Genomic DNA, 18,672 nt, shown 5'->3' with positions numbered 1-18,672 from the left:
GGAGGATATAGCTCAGCGGTAGTGTGTGCTTAGCATGCACAAGGTCCTGGTTCAATCCCCAGTACCTCCATTAAAAAAATAAAAATTAAAAATAATTAATTAAAAAAATACATAAATAAACTTAATTACCTCCCCCCAAATATTTATTTTAATCCATCATTTGCATGAATTTATCATAAATAAAATATGAACTCCTAAATCTTATAAACAATACATTGTTAAATAACAATCCCTTTACAAAAAGTCTCATTTATTCTTGACCTTTCTAATACTCTTTATTACCGCTTAGTGATGATTCTAACTCCTGTAATATGAGATGTAGATAGAGGACACTTGATTAGACAGTGAGGTAATCATTGGAATTTGTGCAGATGCAGAATTTGTCCAAGTCTGAGATTTAGTTCCATTTTGGAGTCTGATAAAGACGTTTACATTTCCAACATGGGCAGTACCTTTCTGCACTTATATACCCTGCTTCCTTTAACTCACTGAATTCATTGATTTCTTTTTCATGTGGTAGAAAGCCACTAATTTATATCTTTGCAGCTTTTAATCTATCTTCATTTTTCCACTATAGTCGTAACAGTAGATGGTTAAGGCAACTTTACAATTATGCCTTCATCTTCATCTTCTAAGAACTTGATTAAAAACCAAAAGTTTTAAACTATTTCACAGTCTTTTTAGTATCTTCCCAGGGTGCTAGCAGTAGTAATCTAGTCTGTGCCTGTAGCATTCCTGGGTTGAAGTGAACATATACGTACAATCTTACCCTAAATAAACTAATGAGAAATCACATATCTTTTATTTTTTAAAGAATTTTTATTGAAGTGTAGTCAGTTTACAACATTGTGTCAATTTCTCATGTACAGCACAATACTTCAGTCATATAGGAATATACATCTATTCATTTTCATATTCTTTTTCACTGTAAGTTACTACAAGATATTGAATCTAGTTCCCTGCGCTATACAGTATAAACTTGTTTATCTATTTTACATTATTAGTTAGTATCTACAAATCTCAAGCTCCTAATTTATCCCTTCCCACCCACTTCCCCTGCTGGTAACTGTAAGTTTGTTTTCTATCTGTGAGTCTGTTTCTGTTTTATAAATAAGTTCATTTGTCTTTTTTTTTTTAAGATTCCACATATATGATATCATATGGTATTTTTCTTTCTCTTTCTGGCTTACTTCACTTAGAATGACATTCTCCAGGTTCATCCATGTTGCTGCAAATGGCATTATTTTATTATTTTTTATGGCTGAGTAGTATTCCATTGTATAAATATACCACAGCTTCTTTACCCAGTCATCTGTTGATGGACATTTAAGTTGTTTCCATGTCTTGGCTATTGTAAATAGTGCTGCTATGAACATTGGGGTGCATGTATCCTTTTGAATTAAGGTTCCCTCTTGATATATGCCCAGGAGTAGGATTGCTGGGTCATAGGGTAAGCCTATTTTTAGTTTTTTGAGGAATCTCCATACTGTTTTCCATTATGGCTGCACCAAACTACATTCTCACCAGCAGTGTAGGAGGGTTCCCTTTTCTCCACAGCCTCTCCAGCAGTTATCATTTGTGGAATTTTGAATGATGGCCATTCTGACTGGTGTGAAGTGATACCTCATTATAGTTTTCATTTGCATTTCTCTAATAATTAGTGATATTGAGCATTTTTTCATGTGCCTCTTGGCCATTTGTATGTCTTCATTGGAGAATTGCTTGCTTAAGTCTTCTGGCCATTTTGAATTGGGTTTTTGTTGTTGTTAAGTTGTATAAGCTATTTATATATTTTGGAAATTAAGCCCTTTGTTAAGTCTCATCTTTTGCAAATATTTTCTCCCATTCCATAGCTTGTCTTTGTTTTGCTCATGGTTTCCTTTGCTGTGCAGAAGCTTATGTTTAATTAGGTCCCATTTGTTTATTTTTGCTTTTATTTCTATTGCTTGAGTAGATTGCCCTACGAGAACATTGCTAAGATTTATGTCAAATAATGTTTTGCCTCTGTTTTCTTCTAAGAGGTTTATTGTGTCTTGTCTTATGTTTAAGTCTTTAAGCCATTTTGAGTTTATTTTTGTGTATGGTGTGAGAGAGTATTCTAAATTCATTGATTTATATGCAGCTGTCCAGTTTTCCCAACACTATCTGCTGAAGGGACTGTCTTTACTCCATTGTATGTTATTGCCTCCTTTGTTGAAGATTAATTGACCAAAAGTTTGTGGGTTTATTTCTTGGCTCTCTGTTCCATTGATCCATATATCTTTTTGTGTACTAATACCATGCTGTTTTGATTACTGTAGCTCTGGAGTACTGTCTGAAGTCTGGGAGGGTTATTCCTCCAGTTTCATTCTTTTTCTTTAGTAATGCTTTGGCAATTTTAGTTCTTTTGTGATTCCATATAAATTTTATGACTACTTGTTCTAATTCTGTGGAAAATGTTCTGGGTAATTTGATAGGTAGGGATTGCATTAAATCTGTAGATTGCTTTGAGTAGTATGGCCATTTTAACAATATTAATTCTTCCAATCCTAGAACATTGGATATCTTTCCAAAAGTTTAGTGCCCTATCAATTGCTTGTTTATTTTGTTGTCGGTTTTTTTCTTCTTTTTATTTAGAGGAAGCAGGATTAGTGACATTAAATAACGGTCATAACCTTGTTACTGGGAGGAGGGGAATAAGAGTTACTTCAGTTCTAAGTCACCCCCAAAAAATGAATTTTTAATAAGAGACAGAAAGCATGATATGAACAAGATTTTATTAGTAAAGTTAAAAGATAGTAAAATATATAGTATACTCCCGAGAATTGAGAGCGAGCTAAACTGAGAGAAAAACTGGTGTTGCTCCCTTATTTTTCCTGTTTTTATATCCTGGGTTAGGGGGCATTTTCATGATTGATTGATTCATGGCTCAGGTTCTCTGAGTGCTCAGGCTGACTGACAGCTTAGGTTCCTTGTGCTCAGGCACATCCATGCCCATCTCATTTTCGCATGCCCTTACCCATGATGCACACAGAGAAACCTACAGGAGGGGGGCTCAAACTGTAATGTTCATTACATTATAATGAGCATTGGGTCAAGTTAAGCCAGGTCCTTCTCTCTACTGTGCAGCCGCAGTGTTCAATGCTAGCCAGCTTCTTTGTTGACCTTCACTTAGAAGAAAAATAAAAGTTTTTAGAGCCCCTTATCCTGAGCACAGGCATACTGTTATTTTCTGGGTTGCTCCCTCCCTCTTTGTCTCCCCTTGCCGAGTGCTCATTTCTGTCTAACTGCCTAATAGCCTCACATTCTGAATCTTTAAAACGGTGACAATAACATCTTGTTATAAATTGGAAGAGTTCCATATTTATTTTACACATGTGCGAACTGAATGTTATATATATAAACAAGTGGCTAAGTTGAGCCAGAATCTCCACTTTTTTGGTTTCCTGTCTAGTGCTCTATTGTTTTTCTTATTTTAGGTGTCTTTTGTCATAGGTTATTTTCTATAATCATCTTCACTTTTTAAAAAATTTTTAAAGAATTAAGCCAAAATAATTGAAGATCAGATAAAGCCATATTATTCTTATTATTTGAACCAAGTGATTATTTGAAGTTATTGTCTATTTCTAAGCCAATGTAGACACAGATAAAAATTTAATTTATTATCTTTATTCCTACTTCATACAGATATTTCAAAATTTTGGCAGGGAAAAGGGTCAAGAGGACCTCATACTTTACCACTCAAAGCTTCACTGGTGATTTTTCACAAAACAGTCTCTTTTTCATAATGCTTGTTAAAAGAATTGCCTTTGTCTGGTACTTAAAAGAAACTTAGCTCATGTAAATTCATCTTTTCTTTCATAATAAGTGTTCCTGAGCAGGGCCACTGGCTTGTTTTGTAAAGATTTTACTTTTAAAGAGTCTAAAACTTCTTATGCAAGATGCAGGTGCGTGCAAGAGGAGGTTTTGTTTAAACAACTAGTTGCTTGACACACAGATACAAGAAGGTAATAAAACTAATGGAATTTCTCTTCAGAAATGCAGACACGCATTAGCTAAAATGTCTGTTTTTGTTATAAGCCCAATTACCAACTATTCACTGACCTCTTGAAAAGAACATGTCAAGTTTTGTCATATAGTTTCTGTTATAAAACAACTAATGCATCTTACAAACACTGGTTCAAAAAATAATGTGGCCCCATTTGCAGTCTCTTTGCTGGTTCTTCCCAGGATTAATATGCTCATATATGTAACCATCACAATCTTGGTCATGAATTAACTGAATAGTTAAAGTCCTGGACCACTCCGTAGTAACCCCTGTGGGAGAATACTTAGTCATATTAAAGAACACATTTTACAATAATTGTCAAATGTGAGTCCATTTTCAGTTCATATTCTGAAGCAAGAAGAGAGCTTTGTACTCTCCTTATGACACTGCAGGGAGAGAAAACTCAGCCATCTAAGAGGAAAATTACAGATTTTGGTGAAAAGAGTAAAACAGTGCTCTTAGGTTAAAACTGCAGATTTAAGTAGTCATTTTGGGGCTGTAGTTAACAAGGAAAGTGGAAGAATTCCACAGAATAATTTGGGCAAGTGCCTAATCAAAGGCAGTCTATCTAATAAGAGCCAAGAAATGTCCTACAGAAAGTACTAGCCCAGTCAGCCATTCCAACCCAAACCAGTTCTTGAAAAATAAGACAGCATTTTGGGTTGATTTGCAAAGAAACTGAAGCCTCACTGTACCCTCACCGCCTCTCTGGTTTAGGTTTAGCATAAATCCCTTGCTGGGGCAGAACTGAAGTCAGACACCAGAACCAACTAGTTTTATTTATATAGATACACATTTACATAGATATTTATATACGCATATATTTTTCTGTATGTATACATTTTGTTATTATAGAAAGTTCATCATTTAAATCAAATTAGAGTTTTATCATGATAAATCTCACACTATATTTTTTCTCTACCCAAAACAATAACAAAAGCATAAACTGATGTCTATTACCTATCTATTAAGGTTAAAGTTTCAGTTCCTAGAATGAGCCAAAAAAAAAAAAAAAAAAAAGCAGTCTTGTAGGATTCCTTCCTGAAGACACTATTGCCTGCACATGATATGGATTATAATGTAACTTTCAGATAAATATTGCCTTTTTGGAATGGCTTTATAACTACTGCTAAATGATCTCATTAGCATCTTCACATTCCAAGCTGTTTTGTACTCTAAAGTAAAATTTGCCATACCCACCTCTGCATAAGCTTGCCAAATTAAGCACTTTCAACAAACAAATGTCCTGCTATGAATATAACATATGTCATCTCTTGATGGATGGTTTGACACAGTCAGTTCTCATCCCTTTTAGCCATTACAATTTTTCTGGCTCATATTATGCCAATTGGACTTTTTTCCACATCTTTTTAAGTTCATTCTTTTCTAGAATCTTGTATATATTGCCAAGATGAGTGAATTACTTTAATTTTTATGGCGGTATATTATAAGCTCTCTGCAGACACAGAATCTAGTGTGTCTGGAAAACAAAAGCTAACCTTTTAAATGTTTGGATTAAGTCAGTAATTAGCTGGGTAATCAGTGATAGGGTTTCGCCTACTGGTGTACCTTTTATATTGTACTCATGGAAAATCAGTTACCTTTTCCCCAAATGACCATAATTAATTGAAGGAGCTAAAATAGCTACAGCAATGTAGGTATCCAATGTCATGCATATCCTAGGCATCTTTTTTCCCTTCATCTGTAAAAGGGACATGAGTTGTACTTGAAGGGGGGGGGTTCCTTTGGCCTCTTTGTTCTGCTTTCTATGATTCTATGTGATTACTTATTAAAGAACATAACTTATCAGTCACTACCTTAACAGAATAGGGGGACTTCAACAAATAATAGGTGAAATGCCATTTAATGCACTTAAGATGTTAACAATCTAGCAGAGGAAGCAGAACATCCACTGATTTACAATAGAGTAATCCATTTTAAAGATGGAAAAATTAAGGACCAAAAAAGTAGGTGACTTCACACATAAAATACCACCTTCATTAACTAGGGTCATTAAAATGATACATTAAGCATATTCTATCTGGGGAAACTTGTAAGAAAAAAAAAGTAGAGAAAAGGATGTATTAGTTTGCTTAGGCTGCCGTAACACAGTATCACGGACTTGGGGACTTAAACAATTTATTTCCTCACAGTTCTGAAGGCTGGGAAGTCCAAGATCAAAGTGCTGCCAATTTGAGTCCCTGGTGAGGCCTGTCTTTCAGGCTTGCAGACAGCTGCCTTCTGGTGTGCTCTCTCTGTGGGCAGAAGAGTGAGCTCTATCTCTTTTTCTTACAAGGACACCAGTCCTGTCAGATTAAGATGCCACCCTTATGATCCTGTTTAACCTTTATTATCTCCTCAAAGGCCCCCATCTTCAGATACAGTGACACTGCTGGTTAATGCTTTAACATACAAATTTTGAGGGACACAATTCAGTCCATAGCAGGAAGGAAAGTCAAACAATGCTGCAGTTTTCGGAGAAGTCTAGGCTCAGCCTGACCCAGAGGAAAGTATAAATTGCACCACAGAATTAGTCCTGTTGAGGCTAGAGGCTGGCTCTTATACCATTTCTCTCCCGACTCCTACCGCAAATACTGTCAACTCGGTCAGTCATGTTAGTAGATCGCGGCGAGATATAAACTGTATGATTGCTCCATTTATGCAAGGACAGTTCTCTGGAAGAGTTTGCAAGTGAGAGCCATTGGCAGCAACTCTGGCAAGAGTTAGGAGGTGGGCATAGCAAACCAGTAAAAGAGGTCCTGGGGACATGAGCAGGGTCCAACAGGATCTGCTGTCACTAAATTCTGCATGAGTTTCTTTCACTTATTTGAATGTTGTTTAGTTAGTTCAGACCCCTATTGTTTCTCATCTGGATACAGTGATAGTTTCATCTAATTTTCCTGCATTCAGTGTTTCCCTTCTCTATTTCATCCTTTTTCTTGTTACCAGCTGGTACTTAAAACATAAATCTGACCATGTCACATTTCTCTAAAATCCGCCAGTGACATCCCTAGGGGAAAAACCAAACTCTTGATGCTACACCTATGATGTTTTTTTAATCTGAATTGTCTCTACTTTTCCACCTTCACCCAATGCAATTTCCAGATCCATATACCATGCTCTCCTGAAAAAATATTTTTTAAATCTGGGGACTAAACACATGCTATTTAATTCACTTGAACTGACCAAGCATTTTCTTCAATCAACTTTCTTGTACCTACTCTATAATCCTAACTAAAACGACACCTACTCCAGGAGATCATCTCCTCACCCAAACTCAGGCTGTTTTAGTTGCTTGCTGGGTTACTAGAGAAGCATTCATTTGGGTATTTCATATTATATTGTAATTAGTTGGCTTAACATATCTAATTTGTAGTATAAACTGCATGTGTTTAAGCAGAAAAAATAATCTGTGTCAAATAAGAACAAAAAATGAGGTATAGCTATAAATTGATGCAGCTCTTTTTTTCAGTTTTAATGGGATATACTGACATACAGCACTGTATACGTTTAAGATGTACATCAGACTGACGTACATGTTTTCTGAAATGACTACAAGTTTAGTTAACATCCATCATCTCATACAGATACAAAAGAAAAAAGAAAAAAATTTTTTCCTGTGATGGGAGCTTTTAGGATTTACTCTCAGCAGCTTTAAAACATACCAGATAGCAGTGTTGACTAGTCATCACACTGTACATTACACCCCCAGCACTTATTTATATCATAACTGGAAGTTTGTGCCTTTTGAACACCTTCAGTCAGTTCTTCCACCCACCACACCTGCCTCAAGAAACCAGCTGTCTGATCTCTTTTTCTGTGAATTACCTTGTTTTTGCTTTTTGTTCATTTGTTTTAGATTCAACATATAAGTGAGGTCATACAGGATTTGTCTTCGTCTGATTTATTTAATTTAGCAAAATGCTTTCAGCATCCATCCCTTGTCACAAATGGCAGGATTTCCTTTTTGTGGCTGAATAATATTCCAATGTGTATGCATATCACATTTTCTTCATCCATTCACCCATCAGTAGATGCTTAGGTTATTTCCATGTCTTGACAATTATAAATAATGCTGAAATAAAGACGGGTGCTTATATTTCTCCAACACAGTGTTTTATGTCAGATATATACCCAGAAGTGAACTGCAGTATTATGTGGTAGTTCTATTTTAATTTTTTTGAGGAACCTCCATACTGTTTTCCATAGAGGCTGCACCAATTTACATTACCAACAAAAATGCAAAGGGTCCCCTTTTCACCACATCCCTTCCAGCATTTGTTATCTCTTGTCCTTTTGAGGATAGCTGTTCTGACAGGTGTGAGGTGATCTCTCATTTTGGTTTTGATTTGCATTTTGTTGAATACTTTTCATGTATCTGTTGGCTATTTGTATATCTTCCTTGGAAAAATGTCTATTTGGGTACCTGGCCCATTTCTTAAATTGGGTTATTTGTTTTTTTTGGCTGTTGAGTTATTATGAGTTTTTTAAAACCATATTTTGGATATTAGGCCCTTGTGCTTTGCAGATGTATTTTCCCATTCTGCAGATTTTAAAATTTTTCTTTCTCTTATTTATTTTTCTTTTTCTGAGCAGTGCTTTAGTTTTATGTAGTCCCAATCATTTATTTTTTATTTTGTTGCTCATGTCTTAAGAGTTGTATCCAAAAATGATTGCCAAGACACATGTCAAGGAGCCCTTTCCCTAAGTTTTCTTTTAGGAGGTTTATAGTGTCAGATCTTACACTTAAGTCTTTAATCCATTTCAAGTTAAATTTTGTAAGGGATATAAGATACAGTCTAGTTTTATTCTTTTACATGAGGATTTTCCCAGCACCCTTTATTAAGGAGACTGTCTTTTCTCCATTGACTATTCTTAGCTCCCCTGTCAAATATTGACCAAATGACTACACACACACACACACACACATACACGGGTTTAATTCTGGGCTCTCAATCCTGTTCCATTGCTTCATGTGTCTGTTTTTATATTAGTACCAAACTGTGTTGATTACTGTACCTTTATAGTACAGCTTGAAATCAGGAAGTGTGATGCCACCTGCTTTGTTGGTCTTTCTCGGGATTGCTTTGGATCTTTGGGGGGTTCTTTTGTGGTTCCATATACATTTTAGGATTATTTTTCCTACTTCTGTAAAAAATGCTGCTGGAGCCTTGATAGGGATTGCATTGAATCCATAGATGGCTTTGGGTACTATGGACATTTTAACATTATTTCTTTCAATCTACGAACATGGGGTGCTTTTCCATTTATTTGTGTCTTTTTTATTTCCTAAATGTCTTATAGTTTTCAGTGTAAAGATCTTTCACCTCCTTGGTTAAATTTATTCCTAAGTATTTTGTTGTTTTTAATACTAATGTGAGAGGGATTACATTAATTGTTTTTTTCAGATAATTTGTCATTAGTGTATAGAAATACTACTGTTTATTATATATTAATTTTATATCATTTGACTTTACTGAATTTGTTCATCAGAGCTAAGTTTTTTGGTGAATCCCTAGGATTTTCTATATATAAAATCATGTCATCTACAAATAGAGAAAATTTTACTTCTTTTCTAATTCTGATGTCTTTTTCTTTCTTTCCTGACTGCTCTGGCTAGGACGTCCATTTCTGTGTTGAATAGGAGTGGTGAGAGTTGGCATCCTTCTCTTGTTCTTAATCTTGAAGAAAAAGATTACAACTTTTCACCAATGAGAATGATGTCAGCTGTGGGCGTGTCATATATGGCCTTCATTATGTTGAGGTAAGTTCCTTCTATATCCAATTTTTAAAGAGTTTTTCATCATGAACTAATGTTGAATTCTATAAAATGATTTTTCTGTTCCTATTGAGATTAACATGATTTTTCCTTTTATTTTATTGTCAGTTATCATATTGATTTGCACATGTTCGACTATCCTTGTATCCCAGGGATAAATCCCACTTGATCGTGGTGAATAATCCTTTTAATGTGCTGCTGAATTTGGCTTACTAGTATTTTATTGGAAGTATTTGTATCAATGTTCATCAGAAATATTAGCCTGTAGCTTTCGTTTTTGTAGTGACTTTCTGATCAGAGTAATGCTGGCCTTGTAAAATTAGTTTCGGAGTGTTCTCTCCTCTTTGGTTTTCTGGAAGAATCTGAAAAGGCTTTGCATTAATTCATCTTTACGTGAGTGGTAAATTTACCAGTGAAGCTGTCTGGTCCTGGGCTTTTCTTCGTTGGTAGACTTTGATTACTGATTTAATCTCCTTACTAGTAATAGGTATATTCTGAAATTCTACTTCTTGATTCAGTCATGATAGGTTTTATGTTTTAAGAATATTGGCATTTCTGGCCATGGCCTAATGTATGGTTTATTCATAAAATGTTCCACCTATACCTGAGAAGAATGCATGTCCTGCTTTTGTTGGACAGAAAGTTCTCTCTCTCTCTGTATATACAGATTAGGTCCAGCTGGTCTACTGGTCTATAGTGTTGTTCAAATCTATTGTATGATCTATCCATTGTTGAGAGTGAAGTATTAAAAGGTTTTGGTTATTGTTGTATTGCTATTTATTTATCTTTTTAGTTCTGTTAGTTTTTGCTTTATTTAGGTGCTCCAATGTTGGGTACATAAATATTTGCAATTGTTACATCCTTTTGATGGATTGACTCCTTTACCATTATATAATATAGTTTAAAGTCTATTTTGTCTAATACAAATAAAGCTACCTTGCTTTTATTTCGGTACCATTTGCTTGAAATATCTTTTTCTATCCCTTCACTCCCAGCCAGTCTGTGTCTTCAGCTAAAGTGAGTCTCTTATTCACAGGGTAACACTGGATCTTGTTTTCTATCTGTTCAGCCATTCTTTGTCTCTTCATTGGAGATTTAATCCATATATATTTAAAGTAACAATTGATAGGTAAGAACTTGCTATTGCCACTTTGTTAGTTGATTTCTGAGTATTCTGTGTATTCATTGTTTCTTGCTTTTTATCCTGTTTTCTTTTTTGGTATCTTTCATGTTTTGATAATTTCTGATATCAATATAGTTTGACTTCTTTATCAAGTTCTTCTGTGTAATTCAGGTTTTTCCTTTATGGTTACAATGATGCTTACATAAAATATCTTAAAGTTATAACACCCTTTTCAAAAATACTACCACCAACAGCGTTCTTAAACTTACACTGTAACATCAATAACCTAAAATGTGAGGTAGTGGAGAAGTGAAAGTGTATGTATTTTCTATATTGTGTATCCAGTAACAGATTACTTAAGTTGTTATTTTTTATTGTTATAGTTTATTTATAATATACTTGTTTCAGGTGTACAATATAGAGATGCAAAATTTTTATAGATTATACTCCATTTATAGTTATTATAAAATATTGCCTATATTCCCTGTGCTGTACAATATATCCCTGTACATTATTTATTTCATATGTAGTAGTTTATACTTCTTAATCCTATGCCCCTGCCTTGCCCCTTCCCCTGTCCCTCTCCTCACTGGTAACACCACTGGTTCTCTATCTGTGAGTGATTCTCTTTTGTTATATTCACTAGTTTGTTTTATTTTTCAGATTCCACATATAAGTGATAGCATACACTATTTGTCTTTCTCTGACTTATTTCACTTAGCATAATACCCTCCAAGTTTATCCATTGTTGTTGCAAATGGCAAAATTTCATTCTTTTTCGTGGTTGAGAAGTACATACATATACACAAACTACATCTTTTTTATCCATCTATCTGTTGATGAACACTTAGGTTGCTTCCAAATGTTGGCTATTATAAATAATGCTGCTGTGAACATTGGGGTACATGTATCTTTTTGAACTGATGTTTCTGACCTGTATACCAGACTGTCTGAGCACACGTGGCAGCTGCCTCGTCTCGTCAGATAAGCAGAAAGCCTAGCCAGTGGCTTTGCCTGAGTGCTGTTGGTCCAGTCACTTGCCAGGTCCTAGGCCAGGCTTCTGGGTCAGGTGGGTTTGGAAGCACCATCAGCAGTGGGCGCGGCTATGAATTAGCTTCCCTGCCTGGGCAGGGTGGCAGAACCAGCTCCAAGGCTGGCAAAGTTTGATCGTGGTTTTGACTCAAGCTGACTCATGCCCCAAGTTCCCTGGCCAAAACATGCCCCTGGCTTTGCTCTGTGGTCAGTCAGCTCTGCCTGCTGGACTTCCTGCTCGAGTGTTGCTGGGCTACAGTTTCCAGGTGTTCTGACCAGGCTGTCTGGTTTGGCAATATGCCCCTCGCAAGTTCTCTGTTCAGGCTGTACTACCAGCTTGACCCTGAAGGTAAGCAAAGCCACTGGCTGGTACTACCCCTGGGGCAATTTAGATAGGAACTTAATCTACCAGAATCTCAGTGCTGGTTGTTACAAGACCCTACTGTTTTCTCTATCAAAATCAGACTCCCAGCCAGGCCTTGCAGATTCCCCTGCAATCCCTGTAGGGTAACAGTGGAGTGGGGAATCCCAAGAAATGGTCCACAGTGCTTTGGGAAGTAGATGTCCATCCTGGGTTCTTTTTCCCACTGGAGCAACTGTAGGCTTAAGGGAGACCTGTCAGTGTGGTGCTGCACTGGCTCCTCCTCTTACCCTTCTACTGTGGTCTGTCTCAGCCTCTGTGATACAGGAAAAGGCTTCAGCCTCAACCTTGTGTTTTAGGATTTTCTCAGTGGTGTCTTCTCCAAGAATCGTTGTTAATTGCTCTTCTTATGAGGGGGAGTGAAGTCAGCAATGACTTACGTTGCCATCTAGGCGATGTAGTCCTTGAAAGCTAAATTAAACTTGGATTTAATCTGGTAGGTAATAGGGAGCCAACACTGGTTACTGAGGAAAGAAATAAAGAAATAAAGGAAAGGAAAGATTTAGTCATAGTTTACATGTTTTATTATTAAAACAATAATGAAATAGCACCACACATTTGTTAAGGCATCTATAACCTAGAACACTAACAATACCAATTCTGGTGAGGATGTGGAGAATTGGGAAATCGCATTCATTCCTGATAGGAATGCAAAATGGTACAGCCACTTTGAAAGATAGCTTAGAAGTTTCTTACAAAATTAAACATACTCTTACCATATGATCCAGAAATTGTGCTCCTCGGTATTTACCCATATGAGTTGAAAACTTATGTCCACACAAAAACCTGTACACAGATGTTTATAACAGCTTTGTTTACAGGCATAACTAAGAGATACTGTGGGTTCAGTTCCAGGGCACAGCAAGAAGGCGAATATTGCAGTAAAACAAGTCATACAATTTTGGGGGGGTTCCCAATGCATATAGAAGTTATGTTTACACTAGATTGTAGTCTATCAAGTATGCAACGTATGTCTAAAAAGTACATATCTTAGTTAAAAATACTATTACTAAAAAATGCCCAATTACAATAGTAACATCAAAGATCACTGATCACAGATTGCCATAACTTGTAAATAATAATGAAAAAGTTTGAAATATTGTAAGAAGTCCCAAAATGTGACATATAAACACAAAGTGCACAAATGCTGTTAGAAAACTAGTGCTGACAGACTTGCTTGAGGCAGGGATGCCACAAATTTTCAATTTGAAAAAAAAAAACACAGTATCTGCAAAGTGCAATAAAGTGAAGCACAATAAAATGATGTATGTCTGTGTAATAGCCAAAAGGAGGCAGCAACTGAGGTGTTCTTCAGTAGATGTCTGGATAAATGAAGTGGTACATTCAGAAAATGGAATATTATTTTGCACCAAAAAGAAAAAGGTGATCAAGCCATGAAAAGACAGAGAAGAAAAGTAAGTATATATTACTAAGTGAAAGAAGCCAATCTGAATAGGCTACAAACGCATGATTCCAACGCTGACAGTCTAGAAGAGGAAAAACTACGGAGACAGTGAAAAGATTAGTGGATGCCAGGGCTTGGGAAGTGGGAGGAAACAATAGGGGACTTTTAGGGCATGGAAACTATTTGGTATGACAGTACAGTGGTGGATACGTTTGTCCAAACCCATAGAATGTACAATGACAAGAGTGAGCTCCAGTGTAAAGTATGGACTCTGGGTGATAAGGATGTGTCAGTATAGACCCATCCATTGTAACAGATGGGAACGTCAGTAGTGAGGGAGAATGTGCATGTGTGGGTGTAACAGGTCCATGGGAACTCTCTGTACCTTCCATTCAATGCTTTCTGACCCTAAAAGAGCTAGAATTTTAAAAATAGTTTATTAATTTAGAAAAGTTTTGGAATAGAGAGGTAATACTAAGCTAACACTAGTAAAGAGAAAGTAATTATATTAATTACAGACAAAGCCAACTTCAGAACAAGTTATTAGCAATAAAGATGTTTCCATCATGACAGTTCTCCAGATAACTCGTGTATGCACCTAACCACAGAGTATCAAAAGTATGAGACAAAAACTGACAAAAAGAAATGGACATAGCTACTATTATAATGGGTATTTCAACATTCTCTTTTGGTAAATGATAGATAAGCAGGCAGAAAACCTGTAAGGATAGAATTGACCTAAACAGCACTTTTAATCAATTTGATTTGATATTTATAGAATACACCATCCAACTATAGCAAAATACACATTCTTCTTGCGTTCCTATGAAATATTCACTAAGAATATAGTGGGAGGCAAAACATACCTTAATATAATCAACAAAATAGAAATTATATAAAGTATGTCTGAAGGCCACAATGGAAGTTAACTAGAAATCAATAAGGAAAAGAGTGTTCAAAATCCCCAAATATTTGGAAATTTAACAGCATATTTCTAAATAACACATATGTCAAAGACTCAAGAGAAATTAAAAATATTTTGAACCAAATAAAAATATTACTTACCTAAATTGTGAGATGTGTTGAAATTGCTGCTTAGAAAGTTAGAGCATGAAAAAGATACATATATATATGAGAAGAAAAAAAGTTCTAAAATCAGTAATCTCAGCATCCACTTTATGAAAACAGACAGATAAAAATAAGCCTAATTAAGCCATACTATGAGAAAGAAAAATTACAGAAAAATATTTCTCATGAACATAGATGCAAACAACCTCAATAAAATATTAGTAAGTCAAATACAATAGTGCATAAAAATAATTACATGCCATGATAAATTTGGATATATGCCAGTTTTGCAAGGCTGGTTCAAAATTTAGAAATCAAACATTTTAATCCAATACATCAACAGACCAAAAATAATATTATCATATTAATAGATATGGAAAAAGCATTTGAGAAAATTCAACACCGATTCATAGTAAAACTCAGAACAAGCAAAAATTGAGAGGAACTTCCTCAACTTGATAAATAGCTCTCTTTTTTAATGTTAAGTTCATACTCAGTAGTGAAAACCTTGACATTTTCCCCTCAAGATTGGCAGCAAGGTAAGGTTTTCCTCTTTTAACATTCCTACTTAAAATCTCACTGGAAGTGAGACAAGAAAAAGACAGGGATTATATAGTTTGAAAAGATGAAATAAAGCTATCTTTGTTCATAAACAGCATGATTGTCTATGAAGAAAATATGAACAAATCAAGAAAAAATACCCTGGAACTATTAACTGAGTACTGCAAGTTTGCAGGATACAAGGATGATAACAAAGTAAACTCTTTTCCTGTATATCAGCCACGAACAACTTGAGCCACTAAACAAAGTAGTATTGGATTAGAACCAGAAGTATAAAACAAATATCCATGAGTAAATATTGATATAAATGCACTTTTTTGTAAAAGTAGATAATCAGGGGGGAAGAGACAAATCTGTGTAGAATTTCTGATAATTTATGGAGATACTCTGCCCCCAGGAAGGTGCAGCATAATTCCCTACCCTGAAGTATGAGTTGTACACAGTGACTTCCTTCTGAAGAGGACAGTATGGAAAGGGAGAAAAAAGGAAACCTTAGGGAAGGAAACCTGACAAATACCACTCCAATCAGAAGATTAGGGTGGGCATCTACTGTTTCGTCATTTTAATCCAGGGTAAGGGTAGTGTCGATATGCTATAATGAAGTGGCACTTTACCTCTGTGGTCTTCCTTCCAAAAACCCATAGCCTCGTCCTGAAAGCAGCAGAGAAATCCCAGAGGAAATCAGAAAAAAAACAAAAACAAAAGATCATCTTTAATGTTTGCATTTTGAAAATTCTAGTAAGTCTAGATTCTGAAAGTGGAAACCAAGGTTGTGGGTCCTGTATTAATTTCATAAATATTTCCTTTGTTATTGGAAGCTAAACTGTTTATAGAGTCCTATAATAATCTAATATGGCAATTTTTTTCCTGCTCTATGCTAGATGTAAATTTTTAGAGTTAAATGTTAACTTGGAACCCTAGTTATAGCTGTATTTTGATTGCTTAAAATATCTACACACAAAACTGTTGCATATAATACACTTCTGGTCACATTTCTAGAGCATTAAAATATTTTAGAATATAATGTATATTAAGTTACATAGGATTTTGAAGGATTTCACTTTATTTGCTTGACTAAATGAACTGTTAACTGTCAGGGTGGTAATCTGGCTATACTCCTGTTCATTTTTAATGTATGAAGCAATTTACTACTATATTGTACTATTTTTATTTCCTTCACTGTTAAAAACAATGTTGTTTTTTTATACTAGAACCATTTATTTCTTTTTATGTCAACATTTCCCCCCCTAAAATGATTTAAAATAGTATAAGGATTTCTGCTTTAGGTTAAGTTGCTCAGTTTAACCATATGCTTTAAGGAAAAATATTTCTAATAATATTTTATAAAATACATTTTCCTTTGGTACATAAATCATTTAAACACAGTTCTAACATTCCTATTAACTGGTGTCTAAACTTCATTTGAATGTGTATTTATAGGCACATTTTGATCACTTCTCACGTGATACTTATAACATTTTATTTCTGTGAGGTCATTATTAAAGCTAACACTTCTCCACACCTATCTTGTATTTAATCCTATTTTTATCTGTATTTAAACAGAAATATGATATTTGTACTCAGGAACAGCAACTCACTTGAAAAACAAAAATATGACTTAGAAAATACACAAAAAATGTATTTTAATGATAGATACTAATACATTCTCTTATCTTTATACTTAGGATGTATTATCAAGTCTTTATAGAAGTTACCATTCACGCCAATTAGAATGTTTAATCATGGAGTTAGGGTTGTTATTGCCAATTATTCCCTGAATTGCTTAGAATTTAAATCTAGCATTAAGCACTCTGTAGTAAGCTACTTTCTGAGATTGACAGAAATGGTCAACAGAAAAGTCAGATATTTAGGGTCTCAGTATTACTGTTTGAAACACATTGGCTTGGATTCCACTTTTTTTCTTTATACCCCCTGTGGATTTGGGAAAAGATCCTTGCTCTATCCACTTGAAATTTATTAATTCAATTTTCATTCTCTTATGCTCTAATCAAAATATTTGGTGGGGTCCAGAAAAGTATTTTCTTTCCTTTTTTTGCTAATCTTCCCATGCTGAAAGCTTAAGACCAATTAAATGACATGAGTAAGCCATTTGGAAAACTTTATGAAGGAAGAAACTCAACATGATTCTTTTCCAACGAGACAACAGAAATTTTTAAGTAGTGCAAAAAATGCTCATGAACAATTCTGTCTCAAAGATACCTTAGTCTTTGGTAGGCAGCATAATGCCCCACCAAAAGATGTCCACACCCTAACTCCCAGGAGCTGTAACTCAGTCACCTCACATTGCAAAGGGATTTTGCAGATGTGAGTATGTTAAAGACAAGAAGACAGGGAGAGGATCCTGGATCATACATGTGGGTTCAGTCTAAGCCTTTAAAGCTGACAACCTTACTGTGGGGAGAATGAGTGGCGATTATGGAAAAATGGTCAGAGAAGTGCAACACTGCTGGTTTTGAAGATAAAGGAAGTGGATCACCAGCTTTGGAATGTAAGGTATCTTTTAAAAGCCAGAAAGGTCAAAGAAATGGATTTTCTGCTAAAGCTTCCAGGAAGGAACATGGCCCTGCCAACACCTTGGTTTTAGCCCAGTGCAACTTGTGTTAAACTTGTAACTTTCAGAACTTTAATCAGTGCGCACTGTATCAAGCTATTAACTTTATGGTAATTTGTTAAATCAGCAGTACAAAACTAATACACAGACCAAGATAGAATCTCGGCCAAATACTTAAAACCACGTCTTCTCACACTATTCTTTTCTCTATCAAGGGTATCCCTATACAAGGGATATTTTATTGTACTTTGCTTTCTTGTGCTTCTCAAATAGTGCATTTTTTGTAAATTGAAGGTTTGTGGTATCCCAGTATTGAGCAAGTCTGTAGCATCATTTCCCAACAGCATTTGCTCACTTTGTATCTCTGTGTCACACTTTAGAGATTCTCATATTTCAAACTTTTTCATTATTATTATGTTTATTGATATAACTGATCTGTGATCAATGATCACTGATGTTATTACTATGACCCAGTGAAGTCTCAGATGATGATTAGTATCTTTTTAGCTGTAAGGTATTCTTTAATTAAGATATGTACAGTTTTTAGGTATAATGCTATTTATTACACACTTAATTGACTACAGTGTAGTGTAAATATCATGCATTGGGAAACCAAAAAAATTTGTGTGACTCGCTTTATTTTGATACTCACTTTATTGCACTGGCGAGGAACTGAACCTGCAG

General features: G+C 35.2%; 2 long non-coding RNA genes across 4 annotated transcripts in view; one reads left to right on the top strand and one right to left on the bottom strand.

Moving 5' to 3' along the window:
• The window catches only part of LOC140696908 (uncharacterized), a 191,589-nt gene that overhangs the window by 13,597 nt on the left and 159,320 nt on the right, over positions 1–18,672 (bottom strand). For all 3 annotated transcript variants that reach the window (XR_012073564.1, XR_012073562.1, XR_012073563.1), the window contains one exon: positions 12,613–12,846. This is a non-coding gene — a long non-coding RNA (uncharacterized lncRNA). The remainder of the gene's footprint in view (positions 1–12,612; positions 12,847–18,672) is intronic.
• The window catches only part of LOC116280958 (uncharacterized), a 56,862-nt gene continuing 47,801 nt past the window's right edge, over positions 9,612–18,672 (top strand). Inside the window, exon 1 of the long non-coding RNA XR_004190360.2 lies at positions 9,612–9,791. This is a non-coding gene — a long non-coding RNA (uncharacterized lncRNA). The remainder of the gene's footprint in view (positions 9,792–18,672) is intronic.

This window comes from Vicugna pacos, chromosome 6 (genome assembly GCF_048564905.1).
Source record: "Vicugna pacos chromosome 6, VicPac4, whole genome shotgun sequence".
Lineage (NCBI taxonomy): Eukaryota > Metazoa > Chordata > Mammalia > Artiodactyla > Camelidae > Vicugna > Vicugna pacos.
This window is presented reverse-complemented; position numbering and strand designations above follow the sequence as displayed.